This window comes from Protopterus annectens, chromosome 9.part0, assembly GCF_019279795.1.
Source record: "Protopterus annectens isolate FY-2018-M chromosome 9.part0, PAN1.0, whole genome shotgun sequence".
NCBI classification, from domain to species: Eukaryota; Metazoa; Chordata; order Ceratodontiformes; family Protopteridae; genus Protopterus; species Protopterus annectens.
In genome coordinates, this window is record NC_056743.1 from 910,032,534 (window position 1) to 910,059,806 (window position 27,273).

The window sequence follows — 27,273 nt, forward strand, 5'->3', positions numbered from 1 at the left end:
CTGTCCATAAGAATTGTGAACTCCCTATTAGGGAACACTGCATATCCAATGTAAATAATGTAAATAATCACTTTGTTTTCATATATTCTATTGGTTTTGCTTAACTTCGTGTGTAAACAATTTATGTTTTGTCTATGTGGAGTTTGGTTTTTCAACTTCTTGTATAATCCAATGTATGTTTTGTCTATGTGGAGTTTTTCTCCCTGGGCTTCTGCTGAAAATGGACATGCATCCAATCGGACTATCCCGGTAAACAAATGTAAAATAAAAATAAAATAAATAAATACTAATTGTTTTTACAAGCACAGCTAAAATTCTCATGCACATTTAGTGCATCATATTCCTAAATTTACTTGTAGTTAGATTAATTAAGTTAAACCTGCTGCAAGGGGAGACTGATTTATGTTGTGTCAAATGCAAAAATAGCCACAACTGTGTTGAAACCTTAAGCCATATACCCTTTCCTTAGAAAAATGTATAACTGACCTTGCTTTCTTAGTGCTGAAAGACATGTCTTTTAGAGGTCTTTTATTATGACATTAAGCTGCTTTTTTATCCATATCTACAGTTACCAGTTGTTCATACATTTCACTTCTAATCACAGTTTGTTGTGGTACTAATCCAATGATTTCATGGCTTGCTGGTGCCTTCTCATTTTTTACTTATACAATCACTTCCATATGTGTCTTCCCTGACTTTCCTGACAATTAATGTCATATCCTAGTCCCCAGACTGAATTCGGTCAATATATGGTGAAATTAGGCATCGCATTTCAATTCAGTACAGTGGTATCTGAAAGAAGATTCATTTGCAAGCTCACTACTGTTTGTTGTTTATACTAGTTATATTCTTTTTTTCAGTAAGGATAGCTGCTTTATTTGAAGCGCTTGCATATTGTCCCAAATATCTTTATATTTTCACATTTTCGTTATCTTAGTGTTTTCTTTCATGTCACTTATCATCTCTTCTCTCCCAGTATCAGAAAACCAGGAAAAAGTAGGGAATTAACCTCTCCCTTCAGTGGCCCAAGCCTTGGCTATCCCAAACCTGTCAATTTCACCATGAGATATTCTTTCTGCCCTGCGTCTGACATTGCTGAGCACACCCCCTGACTCTGTTGTCCTTGCCTAGCTTTCTCCGCTTGCCTTTTACTTTATGAATTTCCCTTCCCTCCTTCTCATTGGGACTGGGCTATTTCATCCCCTTCCAACCTACTTGATCTTGCTTGTGTATGCTCATATATCTCTTGGAGTTTTCCTTGCTTCTGCTTCATCTTACTGTTGTCCTAAAAGCCTTGATTTCCTATGCTTCCCAAGTTGCCTTCTTTCTGATGTCTCCAACCTTTTCCCTTTTGATAACCTTCCTTCCTTCCCTAAAGTATCTCTGTTTCCCCACTGTCATTACCTATCCCCTTCTTTATTTCTTTCCATTCACATTATTACCTTTGTTATCCTTCTTTCTTCCTACTTTTCTCCTGTTGTCCCCATCAACTGCATTTTCCTCTCCATCTTCCTTCAGCTTAAAATCCTTGGACAGTTTTCAAAGAGCAGCTTTCGCATCCAACCTCCATGTTAGCCTAAAGACACAAACATTCTAGACTGAAGTCCACAGAGGACTGATATGAAGCATGTCCTTATTTTACAGTTATTTGTCCTCAAAAGCAGTCCACTAGTCACCCAATGTCCCCATACTCTTCACTGCTCACTCCCTGACCCAACAGTTGAACCTCTGATTCTTCTCCTTCCTAAGACAGCTGACCCTCAGTATGAGTAACATGTTTGACAGTATTATTACTGCCTTAGGCCTCTGAGGACTGCTGCTACCCCCTCTGGCCTTTGTATTATCTCTTCTGCTGTCCCTTATGTCAGATAATTATTACTTACGTGGATACTTTGTATATGTATGAAGGCCTGTTCCCCTTTATTGGCCAGCTTGGTAACTGTCTGATATGTAGTAAGAGAGTTAGGCCCAAAACTGTTTCTACATTTACCAAATGTGTTCTTCTCACCCAGGTGAACTCTCCTATTACAGTCTCTCAACACCAGTAACCAATTTGTTCCTCCTTGTACTTGCTCTTATCCATCATGCATGTCTTTTTGGTCCCCTGGCCTACATGGTATCATCACCTGCATTTGACCTACTCACCTCCTTTCTCTAGTCCTAATAAATGCCTTGCACTTCCCTTTCTGTTCACTGACACCTTCATATCCTTCTTGTTTCTCCTCCTTCTTGTCCCTCTGTGAACAGTTCTCATCTTCTACACCTGCCTTGTCTCCTCTTCCACCGCTCCTTCTTCTTCTTCTTCATTGGCTATCTACTGACTGCCCTGTCAATTGCTTATCTCCCACCCTTCTTCTTTCACCTCATCCTCCTACTTCCTTGACTGTGTTCACTCACATACTACTATCATCCTCCATCCCTTAACCCTTTCCATCTCAGTCTGTCTCTTGCACTCCAGCTCTCCCCTCCTCTCCATTCCCTTTCTGCCACTTCCCTGCTGATTTATCCACTGCCATCTCTAGCTTCCAGGTGGTCTGCTGAACTTTCTGCCACTCTTTAGAAAACTCCACATCTTCTTCTTTATATCTCCCTGAGCCAACCCCCTGCTCCACCCCCTGAACACCTCACTACTCTGTCACCCTCCGCCTTCATTCAGGGTACACTGCTTTCGTCTTGCCTTCTGTTTTTTCTTCTTCCATGTTTTAGCTTTTCACTCACATTCTTATTTTCCTGTTGCTGCATTAGACCTACGTACTGTAAGTTATCTGCTTTCTTCCTGTTCTCTCCTAATTTTTCCTGACCTTGCCACTTTCTTGTCAGGCTCATGTGCTGTCTCTCTTCCAACTCTTGATATTTTTGTCATGTGCTTTGTTTTTCTATAATTTGGTTCCTTAACATTTTTCAGCCCTTCATGTGTTCATTTAGGTGTCCTGTCCTCCACCAGTATTTCCATGTCTAGACTGTGATAGAATATTTAAGCAACTGTTTCTGTAGATTCCATTTAAAAAAACAAGCCACACTGTGGAGCTGTCCTAGCTTCTTCTATAAATCCATATATAACTATGTAGCAAACAATGCAATCTGCACCCAGCTTACTGTAAAAATAACAAGAGAAAATAAAGTTTGCTTTTCTGCCTTCACCTTTCTATTAAAAATTTCATAAACTAACAAATTCAATTTAGCAGATGTGTAACAAAACCACTGTAGAAGTCAAAATAAACAGTGCATAAGACCCTTCCAATTAGATACCGGGAGACTTGGCAGTTCCTTCATCAGAATGAAGTTTGTCAATGGACCTGAAAGTTCCAGCACCTCTTTAAATTGTGATAACTGGTGCTTGTCATCGCTGTTCAGCAAGTCAGAAAATGAATATGTTTTTGGTCATAACCGATCACCTTCTGGTACAAAATCTTTATGTATGAATTGCACAACGATTTCAAAACACAAAGATAATAAGAGAGATTCAGAACTTCTTTAAAGGAGTGCATGTTTGTGGGTTATGAATAAGAAAATAATAACATTTACATAAGAATCACCTGACAAATCAAATTAACAACAGATATATATTAATCAGCAGGTGTTTTTTTTATGTTTTTTTCACTGACTGTTATTAGGGAGTTTGTGATAAGTGTGACTTTGAATTTGCAAGGGGTATACATGGTGACAAATTCTGCCTGCCCAGACTTGTGAGCAGTGATACATTATACCACAAGGAAGTGATCAGAGGTTCTTGTTAGCTTTATTATTAATGCTAGGAAAACATTAACCAAAAAAAACTGTCAGAGATGTTTCCTTTGACACTGCTTCATTTCAGTGAGATGGCCTGCGTTTGGTTTAATTATCCATGCATACTAGACAGAGAATTAAGTCAGATTGCAGGCCATGCGTTGTGCTGCTGGCTGTGAGCTATGCCTGCAAAAGAGCTGCTTGTCACATTATAAACTGATTAATTCTTGTAATGGGCTAATGCAGTGCTGGTCACGGCAACAACTATGGAGCTAGCACACCACACCACATAAACCATGGCAGCTTACACATCACATTAATTTCACAGCATTTTACCCAACTGACAACCATTAATTGTCTCACTTTCAAAGGTAAAAAAGTAAAACGTGATTCTTTTGTCTCTCTGCAGAAGTAGGACACAGATCCATTCAAGTATGCTGATTTCTCACAAACATTTTAAAAATATGATATGTATGTGTATATATATCTATATATCTACATAAATACATATATATATATATATATATATATATATATATATATATATATATATACACACACACACACACACGCACACATATATAGAGAGAGAGTTTGCATTAGCCCCCCAAAAAAATAGACACATGAATAAAATGTTGCAAATTGACCATCAAAGAAGATATGTTTATCCAAAGTCATATGCTTACTGCACTAGTAATTGCCAAGATAAATGTGTGTTGTGTGAGACGTTTGGGTATATTTTCATTTCTTTGATTACATGTTTAGGATGTATGTCATAAACCAAATGACAGTTTGTGCAGCAGGGAATGAGGGGTGGGCAGGGGAGTGTGGTGTACAAATACAGAATATGTGATTGCTCTCTTGGTCACAGCATAGAAGATTTCTCTTACAGTTCTGTGGAAGTACATCCTGTATGTACTTCACTGCTGATTTTCACATTACAGCCTGTGACTGAGACATATACATTTATTTCTGTTCATTGCAGCCCTTCATGGTCATGACTAAAACCTTGCTACATTTCTTGCATTTTCAGGTGCTTGTTTCATGGCCACTTGCAATGCTTTGCAATATATCCCCTAGAAAAGCATGTATTTTCTTTCTGTCAGTTAATAATTCCCCATTGTGCTTTCCTGAGTTAGCAGAGAATGTTTTTTGCTAGGAATGCCATTTACTGGTAGTCAGTGATTGCACCTGAGATGTCTATGAGTTATCAGTAACCCCTGTGGTATCAGCTGTAATCTTATGAACCTGCAAAATGAGATTTCCCACACATTTATTTATATGTAATATGTAGCAACTGAAAAACTTCACAACCCCATTACAAACAAGACTATGGCTTCATAACTGGCATGATTGCATTGAGGAGATACTGCTGCTAACAGTTTGTAAAAGCCCTTCTGCAATCCCTTGCTTCCCAGACAGATGTTTCTTAGCATTTTGTTAAGATGCCTCTCTGCTCCTCTGGTTCTCAAAGCAACATTTCTTTAAACTTTTCAGATCTCATTGCATGCTCCCTTGTCTTTTAGAGACCTGCTTCGTGATCATTGAAACGATATGCTTTCTTCTTTCTCTAATCAATGTCCCTTTTGGATTACCGACAGCAACACAACAGCTGAAGAGCAGTGCTGTTTACAAGCAGGAATTGCGTAAGTAACAGTATGACAAATAGTGAACTGAAACATAACACTGCAACTCATCTCCAGCATCACTGCATAGATAGCTACAGTTTTTCTTTCAAGCTAGTATACAGTTTAAGGAGACAGCACTAATTTGCTTGTGATTGCACTAACTTACCCGATGACAGAAACTCTGGCTGCTTTCCAGTCTTCATGACTCTAAATTCAGATTATGTTAACTTTATCAGCACCCCCCCCCCGACATACATACATACACAGTGGCACTGCTATCTTAATAATACTTAATAATAATACTTTATATATGCATTAATAAACTCAGAACTCACATGCCAGTTATGGATACCTTGCCACTGCTGGGAAAATTTAGCCACTTTATCTCTAATCTGTGGATATTTTTTAATCTCTAGCCTTTTCTGAACTTGTCTTTTTTTACATTTTCTTAAATGTTCATCATTGTGGCTAACCAGTCATATTGCTTTCTATTACTTGTACTTTGCATTCCTTCTTCTTCTTCAGAGGAAGTTTGTCTACTTTTTCCTTCCATTTCTCTCTCTTAGCTACAGTAAAATAGATCTCTTTAAGGAGCACTTGCCATGCATTTTCCCACACCTGTTGTATAACCTACTGCTTGTATTCCTAGGGAGAAGGTGCTGCCCAATGCCTATCCCCCAGCAAATAGCTACCCTACATTCTGTCAGGCACTGTCATTCGCTCTGTATGTAGTCGATGTAATACAGGAGTATCTTCTCCACCACCCCACAAATGCACAACTGATGTAATCTGTCAGTGTAGTGGATTAAAGGCATAATCTATTAATGAACTGCTTGCTCGACTCCAGTTTGATTCCCCTCAACCTCCATTGCCTATTGTAAGACTGGACAAGTCCAAGGTACCCGAGAAAGTTGAAGCCAGCCAAATGGATCCACTTAGTGCAGTTTTAATATGAAATACACATACATCTATAAATGGATCCCAGGACATGTTTTTCTTCCCATTTTGCAAGCACTAAGTTTGCATAGGTAGGGGGCGGGGCGCATGCCACATCCATTGTTAACCCCTTAATTTGATGATAAATCTCTCCTTGGAAGTAAATGAAATTGTATTTTAACACCACTTCCATAAGACTTAAGCAAACTAATTTCTCATTTTGTGTTAGCTCTCCATCTTCAGTCATAATCTCCTCTAACAGTTGCATCCCTTCCTTGTGTGCTATGCAGGAGAATAAATCTATCGCATCTATTGTAAGAAATACCATATCCTCCCTATATAAGTCATTGTTTATTTCTCTCAAGAAATTCCAGAAATCCCTCAATATAGTCTTCCTTTTTAACCATAGCCTCTTCAGTTTCAAATCCACACATTTTGCTATGGACAACGTTTTTGAACCTTCAGCTGAGACTATAGGTCTAAGTGGGGAATCCATTTCATTTCTGTGGATTTTTGGTATTCCAAAAATCGAGGGTATTCTGGGTTTCTCCACTTTTAGATAATTGTATGTGTTACCATCTATCAAACCTTCCATAAATATATCTGTGAGACCCGAGTTTACTCTGGTATAAGATATATTAACTTAATTTCTTGATATGCTTACATATTTACTAGTGTTCATTAATATTGCATTCATTTTACCTTCATAGATTAAGATGTCCATTAACACCATCCTCCCTCCCTTATCTGGTTTCATGACCCTTGTTTCTCTGTCAGTTTTGAGTTCATCAAGGACAGTTCTCTCTTTGAGAGTCTGGACAAGTAACTTCACTGGACGGTACTCTCAGACTGACTCTGAGTAGGCTTGCATGGTTAACAAATAGAATAAAAGTAAAAAAAAAACATTTCTAGGTCTGTTGGTGGTCCATCATCTTGACTCACCATTGAGAGTCAGTATTATACATTATACCCAGTACTGACTACTTCTTTACCTCCTACTGTCTGCCACAGAACATGAAGATACTGTAGGAAACCAAATGCTCCTGGACATTCTTCTGCAGCTATCTAACCCTAATGGTTGTGGGACACAAATTGCTGTATCACAGGGGACTATCAAAGGTCAGATGCCCAACAAATGCACACCATTACCCTCCCACCCATTGGATGGCAGTAGACGGTTACCCATTCAGTCTGTTTCATAATGACAATTCTTTGAGCATGTGGGTTTCTGGGGGCACAGATGGTTACTTTGCATCTCATGTCTCAGGCTGCAGCTTACAGTGTATTTGATGTTAACTCTTCTGCTTCAGCCACAGTGGACCCTTCATGTCCCATCTCTTCTGGTTTCTGCTAATGTGCTGCATCTTTGCTCTAATATACTCATTTGCTATTTAAATTTTTACTATGGTATTGCTTGTATTTCTCTCTACTGTTTCTATGGACAGTGTTTTTTATCATAATAAACTGCATATGTTTTTGTGCCAATTTATACCTTACGTGGATATGCACCGTTTGTACCATTATAAATAGTAACATTTTGTTTAGTCATGAACAGTATATTAGTTACCTTTTACAATGATGTAGCACATTTTGGCAAATGCAACTGTATGCTGTTGGTACCATGGTAAACAGTGCACTTTTCTGAAGACGATGTACTGTGCACACCTACTGATACTCAAACAAAACAGTTAGCTGTCCATTGCATGGTAATAAACTACACCATTTTATTCCTGTCTGGATGCTCAGATTTCAGTGCTCCTAGCTACCAGTAGGATCAGTAGATGTATCTGTTCTGTCAGCATCTGTACTCGTCCTGCCCCACACTCCTTCACTCCAGCTGGGATTATTCCCTAATCTTCACAAGGGAGCAAACCTGCATCTGTACACACCGCTCCTTCAGTGTAAGATAAGACAACTGTCCACTATTTTTTCATTTCTCTTTGGTCTTCTTTGCATTTTCTATAATGCTAATAGAACCAAGATAGCAGATGGAGAAAAAGATCATCTTGCCCCTATTTGTTATGATGCAGAAAAGTGCATTGTTTACTTGTATCAGCTGCTGATACTGGGTACTTTTTTATTTCTTTTTTATTAGTTGTATATCTTCCTTTGTTGTTACTAGAAATAAGGAAAACAGGAAAGAAAGGAATTAGGGAGGAGGAAAAAAGGGAAGCGACAAAGGAAGGGAGGAATGATGAAGGGTGAAAGGAAAATGTTTCCAAATTACAGCTGCAGCATTACATTATTTTGTTATTATTTGACCTACAAAAGAAATCTGAAGACATGCAAACATCTGACATGCCAAGATAATCTACACTGGTACACTTAAGAAAATCTAACAGCAACGTACACCAATAGAATTTATGAAGCAACAAATAAATCAATGTGGTGTTCCTGAGAGAGCGAGTAGTATTATAATATGGGAAAGTACATTAGTAAATTATAAAGAAATATATGAACTGTGCCAAAAAAGTCTTCTAAAATGATATTATTAACAGTAATTAAGTGTATCAAAGCTCTATATAAAGGACAATAAATGGAAGAACAGCAAGACTAGCTGGACTAAAGACCAAAGGAACAATAGAGGAAAAATATGAACAGAGACATGAAAAACCACGAAAACCAAAAAACATATGAAAATAAAAACAAGTGGTAAACTCAGACAAGTCCAACTGAAAAGAAGTCTACGGATGTTGTTAAAATTTATTGTGAGCGCTTTCATGCACCAAATGTATATGCATGGTAGAGTCAAATCTTATTTATAATAACTTTGTTTCAAACATTGATGGAGTAGAGACATTGAATACTGAATCCATAATCAACATAAATACAAATGGCAATGTGAGAGGTAAAATTTTGATATTGGAAAATGTTTCTTGTTTACATGGTTGTAGTAATGACATGATTGCATCCAGATCAACTAAGTTTAAGAGAAGTTTATTAGGAGATGCAAGTGTTATTTATAAGCAAGTGTAACCGAATTTTAGCATGGAAAATTGTAACAAAAATTCTATTAAAGATGATGTTTTGATTCTGGTGAATTCATATTTAAAGAAATCTATTAGAAGGTTATTAGATTTGAGTACATTTAAAGTCTCTGTGTCATCATTCCAGGAATGAAGACCCACACAGAGAATATCTGGAGGTGCTGGACAGGCAACAAGCTCATAAAAATATTATGCTTTGGGGTGATTTTAATTATCCCACTATTAACTGGAAAGAGGGGAACTGCTACAATTTTACAGAAAACAAATTTTAGAACTACTACTTTTCCATGGGTTTAATCAATTAGTACAGGAGAATACTAGAGGAAATATAATTTCAGATCTAATAGCTACAAATAACGCAGATTTCATTTCAGAAGTCTCTTTATGAGCACCGTTAGTTAAGCCTGATCATAATTCCATTTCTTTTCCTCTCAGAAGACAGTGATCAATGCATCTTACAAATAAGAAGTATAATTTTGGATTACTTAATTATAAAAGAATCAAAGAACACATTATGGAGATGGACTAGTTAAATTTATTCTTATTAAAAGAGTGTGATTATGGATACATAGAGTTATAAGACATCTTGTTTGCAGATGTAGAAGCAATTGAAGAGACTACTAAATATTCTTTTAATAGAAATTCCTTACCTAAATGGTGGCGATGGAGAATGAAAAACTGTATAAAAAGAAAAACACTATTTGGACTTTATAGGTATATTTCATAGGTTTTCATCAATAAAAATAAGGCAAAATTAAATAAAGCTACCAACAACTTGCAGTACTTAATTAAATCTAAAAAAACCTGTGGTTTGAAAATAACTTATATTTAATGAAGAATATAAGGTGCATTACAGATATATTAATTCATTTAGATATATGAGAAATCCTGCATTTCTATTAGGGTGCCATTTGAATAATCAAAATTACACTTTAGCGAACTTTACAACACCGACTCCATTCTGCCGAAATCTCACTTTGCCAAAGTTTTAGGTGTTCGAGCTACTTTACAGCAAAGTATCTAAGCTGGTAAACAGGTAACTATGCCATGGTCGTGTAGGGCTGTATTTTGTATATTAAACTTATGTCAACAGCGCTGCTTGCTTTTTAATGCAGATCGCAATACAGTGAATATCGGAGATGTAACCTGTCTGTTACTGTAGTGCAGTCTAGGAGTTAGTATATATAATTTGCAGGGAGTGTGGGGGGTGCAGGGGGTTTGCCCCCCCCCTGCAAAAGTGTTGTAGAATGAGTGTTTTTGTATTTGTTTTCATTTAGATTTGCTTTTGTTGGTGTGTGCTTTAGTGCCAGCTGGTGACTTCAAATAAAAGGGGGGCTGCAGGAGACAGCTGAATGGGTGGGGTCAATGGGAAGGGGTGTGGCCAACTAGAAAGGGGAGGAGCTATGCTCAAAATCACAAAAACTAACTAAATACACTGCCCTGGGTGCCAAACCATCATTATGAGAGTCTAATCAAGACAAAATGAAGTGTAGAAGAATAAAAATATTTCAATGCATTGGCTGCATGACAGCTTACTTAATATCTAGATGGAAACAAAAAGGTTGTGAGGCATGAAAAAATAAATTACTTTTTAAATACATTAATGGAATGCCAGTCAAAATCAAGTATAAGAAAAACAAGCAGCACTCAACTCAAACCACTTCTTGCACTGCAGTTCTAATTATAATTTATATTCAGCTTTATTAAAGTACCAAGTAACATGCTGAAAGTAGAAATCTCTGATGCCCCCACTTGTAAAAATGTTTCTTATCCAAAAAAAGACCTGCTGCCTAACAACTATCTACTTGTTTCATGGGGAAAACATGATCAAAGTAAGAATGAAAAGCAAACAAGAAATAAGCTCAAGATACATTGCTTAAAAGGATTACTGTACAGGTTATGGACCACACGATTGGCATTCTGTTTAGCTTACAGGTAAAACCTGCAGAGATGACTGTAAGTCTCCAAGTGTAATGAGCTTCTTAAAATAATGTAATCTGTCCTTTATTACAAATACTGTCATATGCATTGCAATACCCAAGGCTTATACATTATCTAGTTAAGTATTCTCTACATGGCAACAACAGAAAGGCTTTCAATGTTGGCAATTCTTTAACAGTATGCTTATTAAAGCTTACTTGCATCTTACGATCTCAGCAAAGCTTACCTGATGGTCATTAAAGTACTACTACTTAAACACAGAGCAACAGGCACTTTGAGTAATAAGCATAAATCAACAGTACAAAAAATATGACAGAAACCAGACCATTCTGCAAAAATCAAGGACAGATGAAAAGCCACTCTAGTACTTGTGTCTACCTTGGATGGGGGGATACTCTGCACGTTTACACTGCATAACTACTCCTTGCCTTGCTTTGACACATCCAGAGTCACTACATGGAGGAGTGGGGTGCAACAAGTATGTCACAATTTGGAATGTCTCTGGCTGACTGTGATAGTCCTGACACATTTGTCATACCTCTCAACCTCAGAGCAAGAAATGGACAAAGCCATACAAAGAAGTGGGACAAAGGCCCAAAAATAAGGACAATTTTTAAATATTGCTCTTATTAACTTAGAAAGATAATATAATAGGTCTTGCACTAGTATGAATTTTCTGAATAGTATGAAATCTGAAACTCAAATGTCTGTCATTATTTTCTAACTTCAGTCTTTAATGATTTGCCACTAATTTTCCAAAAAAACACAATTTTATGAAAAATGGACCAAAAATGTGATGCAAAACTATAAAATAGCCACACAATACAGCTGGGAACCTGTCAAAGAAGGGACACTTTTTTAATATTAGTACTGCTAACTTGAGCAGCTGACAAAATAAAAGAATCTACATGCATTTCTGAAATAAAAGTAATCAATAACTCTGATTATTAGTTATTTCTTAATTGTAAACCCTCCACGTTTTCTTCCAAAATTGTCATTTTGCGGTGGGATTATTAGTGGAAGAGCAAAATTTTGAGCCAAAATTGGGGACAGTTGAGAGGTTTGGATATGCCTAATTCTATAAAGCAATTTATTTGCATGTACCTCTCAACCTGTTAATGCAGGAAATCTGGACAAGGCCAACTATACTGGGGGAACATATAAACAGTACTAAAAATTGTTGCATAAACTGAGACAGTTGATAGAATAACAGGTCTTGCTTTAGCATGCATTTTTTGAAGGTTATGAAGTCAGAAACTCAGTGTTTGTCATTATTTAGTGACTTAATTTCTAAATTATTTGCCAGAAAACCACACATTTTATGAGGAACAAACCAAAAATAAGAAGCAAAAATCTATTTATTCTGTGAAAATCTGGACAGTTGAGAGGTATTGTTCAGCCGGGGCTGTCTTTGAGTTTGCTGCCCTTCCCCCTCACAAAATCATGGTCGAATGGAGCCTCCCCCCTGCAGCCAATCCAATGAACCATTACTTGGCTATTTCACCCCATTTACCATAAACATTAATGTGCATACTGCTTTACTTCGACAATGATTTGGACTTCATTTGAAAGTTTTATTTTGCATTTTACAGCACAAACACTAAAACATCTGCTAAACAAAGCGATGCAATCTCACAATGAAAACAGACTTATTAGCATTAAAACTTCTCTGCCCTCGAAAGTCACATTCACTGAAACAGCATTGAAACCCACATTCAAAGAAAATACATTTTGTCAGTGGTAGATGAAGATTAAGTAAAAAGCAGCTCCACTGGTAGAAACACTCAGTCCAGGAATCACAAATGTGATACAACCAGAAATAAACTGAAGTTAAATAACTTTAATGAATAAAAACAGAAGAATTAATCAAGCACTTTCACCTGGTTCCTACCAGGCTTTATCAAGATACTGCTCAGTGAAAAGTAAAACCATTTTATATCATTATGCATACATCAGGTGATCACTTAATTGACCACTCCTGGTGTTAATTATGATAATTAGTTAAAAGTTTAAACATTTTTTAAGGTGTCTTTGAAGTATTTTTTTAAGGAGTTAAAATATTTGTACTCCCTGCAAGTCAATAATACTGCAATAACACGTTGTTTTAAAAACTATCTAGATACCTTGTGTGTCAAAAAATCTTGTAGAAATAAATACATATAAGTAGTTAATGCAAACCACTAATAATTCATGCAGTGTGTTAAATAACAATTTTTTAAAAGTGCAAATACTAAGAACAAATATTAAAAAATATATACAAATATGCACTTAAAATGTTCTAAATATAAATCCTTATAGTAAAAACATGTACTTCTGGTTGAAAGTTAATAACATAAAATAAAAATTCATCATTAACTAACTGCCTGTTGATTACCTGGCATTTTCAAAACAGTCTTTTGTTTACTCATAATTTCTCCATGCTAAGCTTTAGTGCACTTGCTATACTGATGCTATCATTTAGACCTGGGGGTCTTGCTGCATTTAATTTCAATTGCCACAAAAGTTCTTTATGCTCTAGACGAGTCTCCCAGTCCCCTCCTCTGGGATCCTGGGTGACCTGGTCTAGGACAAGGAATTTTAGATGCATGTTAATACATTGCATTGAATGTTTAAAAAAAGCATTAGTATCTTTCTTCTTGCTAATTTCGTATAGATGCTCATAAATCCTTTTTCTTAGTGGCCGCTCGGTCTTGCCAACATAAAAACTGTGACACTCCATGCAAACACCGAGGTAAACCACCCCTTTTGATGCTCAGTTAAAATATTTTGTTGTACTAATCTTAAAGTTCCTAGAGGGAATGTGTAAGCTATTATTATTGTATATGTGTACACACTGGTTGCATGCACCACATTTGTAGGTACCTACCTTGTTAGAAAAATGTGAATGTGTTTTTCTGTTATTTTTATTCTGAAATAGGCCCTTTAGATTAATATATCTCTTTCTTGTGAATCCAGGCTTGGCGGGTACAATTTTGTTAATGTCCTCCTGTAATGTCAAAACTGGCCAGTATGTCAAAATAGTCTTTTCTACCTGTTGGGAGTTCCTAGTGTATGTATACACAAAGTTATTATATGACAATTGTCGGACAGCCTCTTGAGTGTGCTCTAAAATCTTACCTTTCCCAAGTAATGGTGGATACTTAGATAAAGATTAACTTTGGGCTGTTTTCAAATTATAGGCCCCTTGCACACGAAACATACATGTGCTCTTTGAAACACCTTCCTGATTGTATTAAATTATATTCCTTGTACAATATAGTACAATTGTTAGAGGGTGTTTTAAATTTGTTGTTTTGAACATTTTTCCATTAAATAATGAAACAAAATGCATGCACCAATAATGACAAAACTACCCAATTCAGAATATTTCTATCATAGAAGTCTACTCAAACTTCTACAGTCCACCAGTATCAGTAAATATGCACAATCTCTGAAGAAGTAAAAGTCATCTAAATAATTCCACATTAAAGAAATCTGTAAATAATGAAGAGGTTGCTGCTAGCAAACAACTTTATATTTCATTGTTTCATCTACAAATAAAGTGCATGTTGCCCTTGAGGAATACATTTCCTATGTTGCATTAAAAAAATGATAAGCTAGTAGGAATGGATGGCAAACTGATAACACGTTCATATAGTTACTAGGTATCTTCACCAAAAAGGACTGCAGCATCCATTCCCTTTACAATACAATACAGTATCAGCAATGCATTTACCTACTCTGGGAGTAGAACCCACAGCCTTCTGCATCAAAAGCAAGTACACTACCTGTTATGCTATTAACAATGCAAGCAAACTCAGCATAAGCAGCCCTAAACTTTTGTTCCCCTGCAGCTCTCAGCTTCTTGTAAAATCTACTTGACACTCAGCTGTATCTCTGAACTTTGTAACACAAGAAATCTGGAAAAAGCCAAAATTTAGGGGGGGGGGGGGGAGGGGGCAAAAGACCAAAAAAAAGGGACACATTTTAAGAATTGATTACATAATGTTGGAAAGTTGCTAGAATAAAATGCTGTGTTACCAACATACATTTCACTGAAAAGTATTGAACCCAGGACCCTGTGCAAAATAATCAGAGCAACATACCACTATGCCAAATCATCTGTTTTATGAAAGAGAGGAAGACTGAAACTTAAATGGGTACCATTTAGTGAATTCAGTTCTCACCATAGCTCTCAACCTTGGCACAAAAAACCTGGACAAAGCCAATAATGGGGGAATACAGTCCCAAAGATAGGGACAAATTTCAAATATCCATTTTATAAACTTAGAAAATTGCTATAATAATAGGTTTTGCGGTACCATATACTTTCTGAAGAATATGAAGTCTGAAATTCAAATACTTGTCATTTTTATTTAACATATGTTAACCAGGAAAGTCTGACTTGGAACAAAAGCCAATTTTCAGCAGAAACATTCCAGACACATGTCTTTGTAAAATGGGGGGGCACCAGAGCAAACCCACACAAACACAGGGAGGACATGCAGACTCCACACAGAAGGCACCCCAGCCAAGAATCAAACCAGACAACCTGCAGCTGTCAGGCAACAATGCTACCACTGCACTACTGACTGTGCTAAGAAACAAAAATGCAGAAACCACAAATTTTATGAGGAACAGAACAAATATGAGGCAAAAATCTGCAAATTTTTATAAATGGTGGTCGGTAAGGAATTCAGGCTCTTGCCACTTGGCCTCAAGGTACAGGGTTCAGGCCTTATTCTCTACACACCACCATGTAGCAACTGGGGCATTACACACACACACACACACACACACACACACACACACACACACACACACACACACACACACACACACACACACACACTGAGCTGCTTTCCATGCTAAATACATCTCTTCCTTTCTGAGCTATGCGTCAAAAGCTGCTGAAACAAAGTCCTTTCCATGCAGAGTAAAGCCCGTGCAACACCCACCGAGTAATTCCTGTTCTGATTCTGTCCTTCCTTTCCGCAAGAGCACCTAGTCCTTCCTGCCTGTGGATGTTGCAGTCCAATCCCCTTCCAGTCTATGCAGTTGTAACTGATGGGAAAATTTGGAGTTGAATGTTGTATTCATACTCCGGGCTGCTGGTGGAGACAGTCTGGATTCTGTGCGCATGCTCCAGACTGGTTCACCAGCAGTCCGAATGCTGCAATCGTGCATGTGCGATGTTCCGGGACTTGCGTTTTTATTTATTTTATTTTTATTTATTTCTTTTTTGTTTTATTTTACAGTTTTACAGCTGGGGTCTGCACAGCTGGGAGGGCTGCAGTCCAATAGCATGAGCGCCCCCTGCTGAAATTTACTGAACATTTAAGTGGGACAAAGAAAAGTCAATTTTATATTATTCAAATATTACTGAATATATAGAATTGTTTACAGTATGCAGTTCAACTAGTCTTGACACATTCAAAAATAATCTTGATAACTAGATAGGTTCAGATGTGTGTAATCCATCTTTTGTTGAATCTGTGTTCCTTGAAGACCTTAGAGCCAGAATACAGTATAACATATATGAACTTATGCTGTAGATGAGGTTTAGGTCCTTAAAATGGGTATGTCTGATGACATTTGTTTCACAGATATGCAACAAATCCATCTGTATGGGATCAGAGGATGCCTTGTAGGCTAGGCATAGGTCACCATGCAGCAGTAAGAGACTGAGTACAAGGATAGGGCTTTGAGATGGACCACAAAGGACTTGTTGTTTACTCCCTGTATTCATACTGTGAGTAACCTCTGCAGTCTGTCTCATACTGTTACAAGTGCTTGGTCAGGTAGATACTGAAGGGTGCATTGTACTCAGTGACTGGTCTGTTGAAAGCAAAGTACAATGGAACAATGACCTCTTTGGACCTGGATGCTATGTATTTACCCACCACCATTTATAATATAAGTTGTGCAATGTAGAATGATTTTCTCACCACAGTAGACACATGGTGGTTAAAAGTCACATTTCTGTCAACATGTGTTCCCAGATCCCTGACCACTGATTCTACTTTTAGGGGTGTATTATCAATGTGGTAATTTCCAGGGGTGGATGTCCTTTCAAAAGGTACTATTACGCATTTTTTTCACAATGAGTTTTAGTCCATGGCTCTGGCAGCAGTTGTTTGCATCTGGCCCTCTTGAAAGGTATCTGTGTCCTTAAAGGATTCATTGACCACACCTACTTTGTCAGCCAGAGGGCTTGATGTTTGCCTTGACTTCAGACAAATAGATGCCAAAAAGGAGAGGCTCCAGCACTGATCCCTGTGGGACTCTGCTAGTGACCCACCTGTTTGTGTAGGTGGATTCCCCAATCTTAACTTCTTGCATCCTATTAGTGAACCAACTGGCTGTCCATCAGGTGACATATGGGTTTTTGGCTAATTTTGTAAGTTTATCTACAATATCCGTGTAAGGTATTGTGCCAAATTCCTTGACCAGGTCAAGGTAGGTAGTGTGTACTGTTTCTCACTCATTCATGGCTTTAGTGACTTTCTTGATGTACACCAGGTTAAGGAGGCATGGCCTGCCTTTGACAAAACTGAAATATGTAGAGTCTAGTGTCAGTGGGTTTTCTATGTGATTGCTTATCAGATCCATGATAATTCTTTCCATGGCCTTGCATATGAGACTAGTCAGACTTATGGGACTGTAGTTCCTGGGTCCATGGATGGCCCCGACCATTTGTGTTGAGGAATAACTGTTGCAGTACTCCATTTGTTTGGCAAGAAGCCTGCCTGAACACTATGGTTAAATAGGTTCATAGGTTGTTACTAGGCTAATGACCACTAGGTCCCTTACAAGCCTAGCCACACACTCCAAACCATTTGGGTCCCAAGTATCATATGGAGGGCATGTTAGTAGGTGGGTAGTTAAGGAATTGTAGGGGGAGGGTGTTAGTTAGGATAATATTTTTCATATTGTTGGGCTCTGCCCATAACGGACATGGGGGCCACACTCCCATCTGATTGTGAAGGTTTTGTTTGAATATAGTCAAGGACAATATCTGTTTACATGGATGAGGAGCCTATTCCCTGGTGTGGAGATCCTTTGGGACACATATCTGTCTTTCCAGAATGTTCTGTTTATGACACAAAAGATGTTTAGATCCCAAGATCTAGTGTTTCTGTTGTTTGTTTTGCACATATGGAACAGATCCATCAAAGCTGGGTCTTAGGAAGCTCTGTAAGCCAGGCAAAGATCCACTTTCAGCAGTCTATAGGAGACTGAATACAGAGGTAGAACCTTTATCCAATCAGTGTAGGGCAGGGTGTACATACCCTGAATTCTCCAGGTGCGAAACCTTTCTGTGCGTTCCAGCTGTTGCAAGTGTCTGGTTAGATACATGCCAAAGGGAGCATTGTATTCAATGATAGGTCTGCTAAGGCTGAGAAGAGTTGTACTATAACTTCCTTGGACCTGGATGCCATACCCTTACCTATCAGTTGGGTGACATAAAAGTTTTTTCTTATTATGTAAGCTACACATTGGTCAAAGGCCAGATTGTTGTCTACATTTGTTCCCAGATCCCTTACTACTGGGTCAACTCTTAGGGAAATTTTATCGACGGAATAATTAACTTACACTGAAAGTTTCTCAAAGGGCATTATAATCCAGTCATATCATTGAGTTTTAGGTCTTGGCTTTGGCACCAATCATTTGTCTGAGTTTAACCCACTTGCAAGATGTTTGTGTCTTGGGGGGGTGTCTATAATAGTTCCTCATTTACAGTCATCTGTGAACTTGGTGAGCCAGAGGCCTTTGACATTAGCCTTGACCTCCAAGAAGTAAATTCCAAACAGGAGCAGGCCCAGAATGGAGCCCTGAGGTACTTCACTGGTGACTGGTCTCCTGGTGGAGGTGGTCTCACTGATCCTGATTTCTTGGGTCCTGTCTGTGAGCCAACTGGTAATCCAGCAAATTATGTAAAGGTTTACACCTATCTCTGTGAGCTTCTCAACAATGCCTGAGTGAGATACTGTATCAGATGCCATAGCCAGGTCATGATATGCTGTATGCACTCTTTTACCCTCATCCATTGCTTTGGTGACCCCCTCAAAGAAGTCTACCAGGTTAAGTAGGCATGACCTTCCCTTAAAAAAGCCAAATTAGGAGGAGTCCAGTGTCTGTAGGTTGTCAATGCCCTTATTTATTATGTCCATGATTATTTATTCCATGGCTTTGCATATTAGGCTTGTTAGACTGATTAGTATATAGTTTCCTGGGTCAGTTGATAGTCCACCCTTGTGGAGGGGAATGACTGTTGCTGTCCCCCCATTCACTTGGAATGCAGCCTGTACCAAGGCTGCAGTTGAAGAGTGCCTCAAGTTGTCCTGATAGATCATATTTTAGACTGTTCAGGAGGCAACCGAGGATGTTGTCAGGACTCATGAAGGCACTGTTCTTGACTTTAGTGACAGCACCTGGTCCCTGCTGATAGCTAGGGACAGTATGCTGGAGAAGATTTCACCTGGTGGAGCTGGGGGGAGTGGTGGTGAAGTTTGAGCTGAATTTATCAGCCAGTAGATTTGCTATGTCACCCTGATCATTAAAGGTGGTACCATTCACCACTAGTTCAGCACTATCATACCTCTCAACTGTCCAGATTTTCCCAGAATGTCTAGATTTTTGCATTAAAGTTTTGGTCCCTTCCTCATAAAATGTGTGATTTTCTGGCAAATCAGACAGAATTGAATTTACAAAATAAGGACAGACATTTGAGTTTCAGACTTCATATCACTCAAAAAATGCATGGTAAAACAAAGCATTTTATTCTAGAATCTTGCTAAGTTTATAAGAGCAATGCTTAAAGTTTGTCCCTACTTTTGGGCCTTTGAACCCCCATTATTTTTGGCTTTGCTCAGATTTCCTGTTCTAGGATGTTGAGATGTATGACTGCTATGTGTTACCTTTAAGGTTCCAGATGTAGCTGAAGAAAGCCTTGTGATTGTCCATAGTCTGCAAAGCTATCCTGATCTCATAGTTGACCCTGTTGGACTTAATTTAAATATCTTAGTTTCTTGTGTAGTTGTATAATAGAGCACTTGTCTTTAAGGAAGTTGCTTTTCCTGATTTTGGCCATATGTTTTTTTTTTCTTTTATTATATATCCTGCTTAGGTGACAATTCCACCAGTGGGGTTGTTTTTAGTGTTTGTTTGGGTTTATTTCTGGTAGGTATGGCAAGCTCTATGCACCCATTTACATGTTTGTGTAGTGGTTCTGTGAATAATTCTGCATAGGTAGCTGTGGTCTTGTGGTTGGAGAGAGCCTTGAATTTTTACAAACTGTCACTTAATAGGCTGTAGCTTGCCTTTGAATGTTTCCTAACTGTTACTGGTTTGCCTGAATTTTCTGGGTTGATTTTTACTTCAAATGAGACAGCTTTGTGACTTGAGGACATGACCGGGGGGCGACCAGGCAGTGGAATGCTCTCCCATGTTGGTTAGTACCACATCCATATGTTTTATCTTCTGGTTGGAGCTTGCACTATCTGTTCAAGGATGTTTGTGTTGGTAAAGTCCAGGAAACATTGTGCTTGTGAATTTGAGGCAGTGTATGTTTCCCATTCTATAGAGGGATAGTTAAAGTCACGCATGAATAGGGTGTTTAGTTGGATGGTGAGTGCCCCTGGTAGATTTAACTAAGAGTCATGAGTCTCTAGGGGCATAGATGACCTGTAGCTAGCCATGATATAGTGATGGACCATACCTATCGCGACTTACATGCAGATGAGTTCCATAGTATCATCCTGTTTAACCAACCTGGAGGTATCTTTGTTGCAAACATAGATCAAAACACCTTCACATTTAGACCCAGTATGTGCTACTGTTGGTCTAAATCTGTGGAAGACAATGTAGCCTTGCACATCTGGAGTAATTTCTATGGCTTTAAACCAAGTCTCAGTGGTGGCACAGATGTCTACATTCTCCAGAGTGAGGAGGGCTTGAAGGGTACGGAGTTTTCTGTTTAGACTCCACTCATTCTTCAGTAACACCTTAACATTGCTTGTAGATGTTTTCATTATCTTGGTAGTTTTGTCTTTTTGGTACTGCCTAAAAACGGCTCTAAGGTGGTGGATAAAGTGTAGCCAATATCCAAAAGCCTGGGGGGGGGGGGGCAGGTGCAACCCATCCTTGGCAAAGCAAAGTGGTCTTTTGATCATGTTCTCCCATGATGACAGTTATTGGATTCCCCTGGAGTGACACCAGAAACTAATCCAGTTATTAAAATCAATAATTTTTTGTTCATACTGTGGCATCATCCTTGGTGAATATAGAATGCTGCTCAATGCAAGGTTTATACCTATCTGTGACACATATTCCAAGAGATCCATTATGTCTCTTTTCATATAGTCCAGTGAGGTATGTCTCAGGTCATTTACACCCATGTGAACTATGATAAAATCCTATTGGTACCTAGGGTACAGTGACTTGAGTGTGTGCATGATACTATGGATGCTGGCTCCAGATAGGCAACTAAACATTATCTTCTCCTTGTCCAACCTGGTGAGTGGAACATCTGTGTGTCACACAATGGAGTCCCCAGTGACTAGAGTATTTGGTGAAATATATGCTTGCCTTGTGGGCTTTTCACTTAGGGGACCATTAGGTGTAGGCTTATGTGCGATGCTTGGTGTTGCTTTAGTGATTACTGAAGAGCAGTGCTGTCATTAGATGGTTCTGGAAGTCTTTAACATTTGGAAAGGATTCTTTCCAGCACCTAAGCATAAGACAGTCTGTGTGTGTCATGAACGGTATGTGTGAAGGATGTAGTGTGTGTAATCCTGACAACCTTGTTTATATGATATAAGATTTTTGCCTCCAAGGAAGTTGTGCATTTACATCTCTTGTATGCCATGTTATTTCTTTAATGATTAACTGGTTATCCGAGAACAAGAGACAATTGCTATATTGTCTTAGGACACTCAAATCTACCAAGTTGGCCACAAAGACATTTGGAAATTGCATATCCATGTTGTCTGGTCCTGTATTAGGGTAGAGTGTTTAGGTTTAAGAATTGGGTTTTTACAGGGGTCTTCTAGTGTAGTTTCGGGGGTTGAGGGCAGGATGTTATATAATACTAGGATTCTTCTTCTTCTTTCGGCTTTTCCCGGTTAGGGGTCGCCACAGCGGATCACCTGTCTGCTCATGATAGGCAGTGGAGTTTTACGGTGTCGAGTTGCCAGCCCGGTGCCCAACCTTCCACAGAAGGCGCGCACACACACACACACACACACACACACACACACACACACACACACACACACACACACACACACACACACACACACACACTCATGCCTAGGGTGAATTTAGAGTGTCCAATCCACCTACACTAGGATATGGTAGAGATATTCAATGCACAAGCTAGCTGCTCTAAGCTTATTTCTGCATAATGCCATATTGTTGAACAGGTTCTGGATCTAATCCTAACTTTATAAGTAAATTTTACTTTCTGGACAGTTGCTACTATACAGGGCACTACCAACTGCTGCAGCCTAGTGAAAAGCTCCACCAAAAAAAAAAAAAAAAAAGCTTGAAAACTGACTCCTATGCCCTCTAGCTAGTAAATAACCACAGTTTAAGCATCCTCTCAATGCTTTCCAACTCAGAGATCCCTGGTAAATGTCTTCTGCCACAAGATGTCTGCTCCTGAAATCTGCTGATGTAAAAGTACAGCAAAAGCAACTCTCAATTGTAGATCCACCAACAATTACCAAACGACTAATTCCCTGGCTAATTCACCATTCTGCAAAGAGATCTGGAGGCACATGGACTAGAAAAGCTAACAAACAGAGACATGTCTACTTTTACCAGAAAATTAAATGGATGCTTTTAAAATGCTGAAAAAAGTAGTGATTATTACAAAAAGCAAGTACAAGTGCAGTTAATCAAGAAGATATTCTTATCTACGCTTGGACAGCTCTGGATGCAGCTGAGACACTGGAAAAGCACTGCAGAGTTGTCTGTAAGGGAACTGTAAATAGAGATTCTAGTGGGCCTGCCAGGTCATTTTTCATATTGTTCAGGAGGCATCATGGGATATTACCAGCACCCATTAAAGCAGTGTTCTTAGACTTAGAGAGTGCAGTGAGGACCTGATCTCTAATGATTGTTGGTGGAGAAATGCTGGTGCGTATTTCTTGGGAGTGTCACTGGTCATGATAAGGGGTTAAATTAGAGCTCTGTACAGGTGGTTCCATTCACCATTAGTTCAGCACATTGTTTACTGTCTTTAAGGTTGCAGACATAACTAAAGAAAGCCCTATGGTTGCCCTTAGCTTGAGAGACTATTTTACTTTAAATGTGGCTTTGGAGGCTTGGTTAGTCCCCTAATTTGCTTATTCAGATTAATGGGGGAGTTTTAACTTTGCTGGGCAACACCCTTCCTGTCCTTGGACATGATTATCTTTATTTTGTTATGCAACCTATTTATACTGTGATTCTACCAGGATGGCTTATTTGTGGAGGTTGTCCTATGTTTATTTTGGGTGGGTACAACCGTCTCTGTGCAGCTATGTTCATGATTGCACAGGGTTTCTTTGAGAATTTCCATGCAGGCAGCTGTGTTCTCAGAATTTGGTGGGGGTTTGAAATTTTGCTAGACTGTTGCTTAGTAGGGAGTAATTAGCTTTGGAATATTTCTTAAATGGTCTGGAGTTGGCTGAGGTCCCAGGCTTAATATTTATTTCAAAAGAGGAAGCTTTGCAGTCTGACCTGACCAATGAGGACTTTACTGTACTGGGAGTGCATCATTGCCCCATGTTTATGAGGACTTGTTCAATGACATTTGTGCACCATGTTACTAAATAATTTTACCTATAGTAACTTAAAAGTAAGTCTGTCCCTCAGCTGGGAGAGTTTATCTTAACCTTGTAAATTACATGCAAACCTGCTTCATGCACTCATTTCCTTGGTGATTCATGCTATGAATTATTATGAAATCAAAGGCCTCTCACCCACCACCTTTCCTAACTGTACATTTTCTCTAAGGCATTCTCCTCCTTAGGTTCCTTCTATGAAAACTGCATTGCCTGCCATTTCAAGCTACCATATCTGTTTGTCTGTTTCCAGCAGTCTGTCTGTCGGCTATTGAAGAAGCTGATCTACAGGGAACTTTTTCAATTACAATTTGCTCAAGAAAAAGAAAATCAGGCAGATTGTACATAAGCCAGTAATATTTATTACAGTACAATATAATAAAGCAAACAGAAACAATACGATCAAATAGATATATCCAAGCAGAGTGAAACAAGAAGAAGATAGTGTGTAGTATATAGCAACATAATGTCTCATTCAGCCCTTGGGGCAATATTAATAGCCACATACATTATGTATGCTAATCATTCTGTAATCAAAGTTAAGCAAGCTATGGTTAAATCTGATGTTATTACAGAATGATCCATTAATGCAGTACAGCGAGGAAGCAGTCTGTAACTCTGGCACTCTTGGCAAGATTATTGGATCAAGAATCAGAACTCTGGGTGGGAAGAGGAAGCAGAAACAGGTGGTGACCCCATCTCCTTCCTTGGGGAAGATGTGGGGTTTATTACTGCAGGACTAAGGGCTGGCTCAATTCTGAGTGCTGAAGAAAGCACCCCATGGTGGACATTATGACTGTACATGTACTGATGTCATGAGTACATGGTCGGATCCATCAGCATAGAGCCAGACACTTTGATGCACTTTGACATGTTCAGCAAGAGGCAGCTAAAATAATATATGCAAAAAGTCCCAATGTACCTGCTGGTATGCAGGTACAGTTCTGTGCCCTGACTTCCCTCGACAGAAACTGGATGATTTACAGTAGAATCAGGTCCAGTTCTGTGACCTGACTTCCCTCGACAGAAACTGGATGATTTATAGTCGAATCACCTGAAGACAAGCGGATGACTGCCCCACACTTCCTCTTTAATACTCCTTTTCTAAAAATCTTTCTGGACATTTTGCCACTTCCCCTTACCCTTCTGCATTTCCAGCTTCCTGTTACTCTTTACTCAGATGTCTGTACCCTTCCCTATTCTACCCATCATCTTCCACTTACAAGCTTATACTGCTTTTATACTCTTATTGTGGTTCCCATATTCTTTTCCAAACTACAAATAATCTGTAAAAAATGTGCATCTTCTGCATATTGTTTATAACTGTACTCTTCTCAACATTCATTCATTCATGCCCGAATGCCTATTTATATTTGCAATTTATTTTTGTCTGTAAAAACTCCTTTGCTATTCAGTCTGTGTGCTGTAATTAGTTTGTGTATCTTTTCTTACCTGTGATCTATATATAACCACAGGTCTTAAATGAAAAAGATCCTTCTGTTCTGTATCAGTAATCTACAATGTTATCAAATTAAATAAACAAACAGATAAATAAAATAAAGAAGGAGCTGTGGGATGCTGCTGAAGAGATGGACTAATGAGAAAAGAGGGAGAAAACAAGAAGCTGGAAGGATTGACGAGAGACATGATGGAGCTATCTGAATATGTGTCCCAGGTGGGTATGAATTGAGCCTTGAGTAGCATCCTACCTTCACCAAAGATGATACTGCAATACCAACAAAAATGACTGGCTTCAACAATTGGCTTAGGTTCTGGTGATATAACAGGGGGATCCAATATCTGCCAGCCTGGGGAAACATGAGCAACAAACCGCGATTCTTTGTCAGAGATGGTTTGCACTTGGCACCCCCTGGCTTCCAGATACTGTCAAAAACTTTATCTATCCCAAAAGTGCCTTTTTTAGGCTGTGCCAAGTTTTTAAACCCTCCAACATAACAAAAATCACTCATGACCACCTAAAGTGTACTTCTGCTCAGTGCTAGGAGTTTAAATAAAACACTACATTCCCTGGAAGCACTCCTCACTCTGGAGGAATAAAGACATATGTGCAGTCACAGAAACATGATTCAGAACCATGGGCAGCACCTTGGCTATCAAAGGCTACAATGTCTTTCATACATTTTGATCCCCCCTCAGTTAATGATAAAACAAAGGGAGGAGGTGTCTCAGTGTTCATAAAGGACAAATACACTGCTAGACTGGTCCAATAAAATGACTCACTTGAGCTGCTCCATATCCAATTAACCACAGATGTGACCCCCTATTATATAATTGCTAGTTACAGATCCCCTAACATGAGTCTGGAAAACCACATCTCCTACCTAAACCTACATGAATTGCTTAACACTCAGCCTAACACCATACTTATGGGTAACTTCAACTACCCCTCCATGAAGTAGCAGACGTATACTGCCCATAATTCACTTGCTCAGAGGTTTTTGGACTTTGTTAATGCAAATACCCTGAAGCAACTAGTTAGCTCCCCAACTAGAGGTACAAATATCCTAGACCTGGTACTTACGAACATGCAGGAATGCTGCTCCATCACATTCATTAACTCCTCCCTGGTAAGATCTGACCACAAAATGATCTCTTTTAGTATTATAACTAACCTAACCCCCCCCCCCCATCAAACTCCAAATCTGTTAAGAACTTTGCTAAGACCAATTACCTCAAACTAAGTGACAGCTTATTAGACTTCCAAGCACCTCCAAACCTAAATAACTCTAAGGCCTACTCTGTGCTGTGCACAAAAGCACTGCACAACCACATTCATAGCTGCATAGAGGCAGCAGTAACTGTTTGAGTAAAACCTATGATTACTGACAAAAATAAACCACCCTTGTGGACCACTAATATAAATAGGCTAGTCAACAAAAGGAAAAAAAATCCCATGCAAAGCCAAGAAGGAACAAACACAACAGTGAAAAAAGACACTCACCAGTCTAAGGTAACAAATTAGAATGCTAATGCTGGTCAAATCTCCCAAAGCAAACAATGAGGCAAAGAAAGCCAACCAGATGAAAGATAACTTGTTTTATTCTTATTATTATGTTCACAACCTCAAGAGAAATGCTTAGCAATGTGCTGACTTAATCATGAATGACAACACTTATACCCAACCTGAAACTATAGCAAACCTGCTGGCCGACAAATTCACTTCATTCTCCTCCTCCCCTTCACCTCCTACCACATCCAAAGAAACACCCACAAACATCCCAC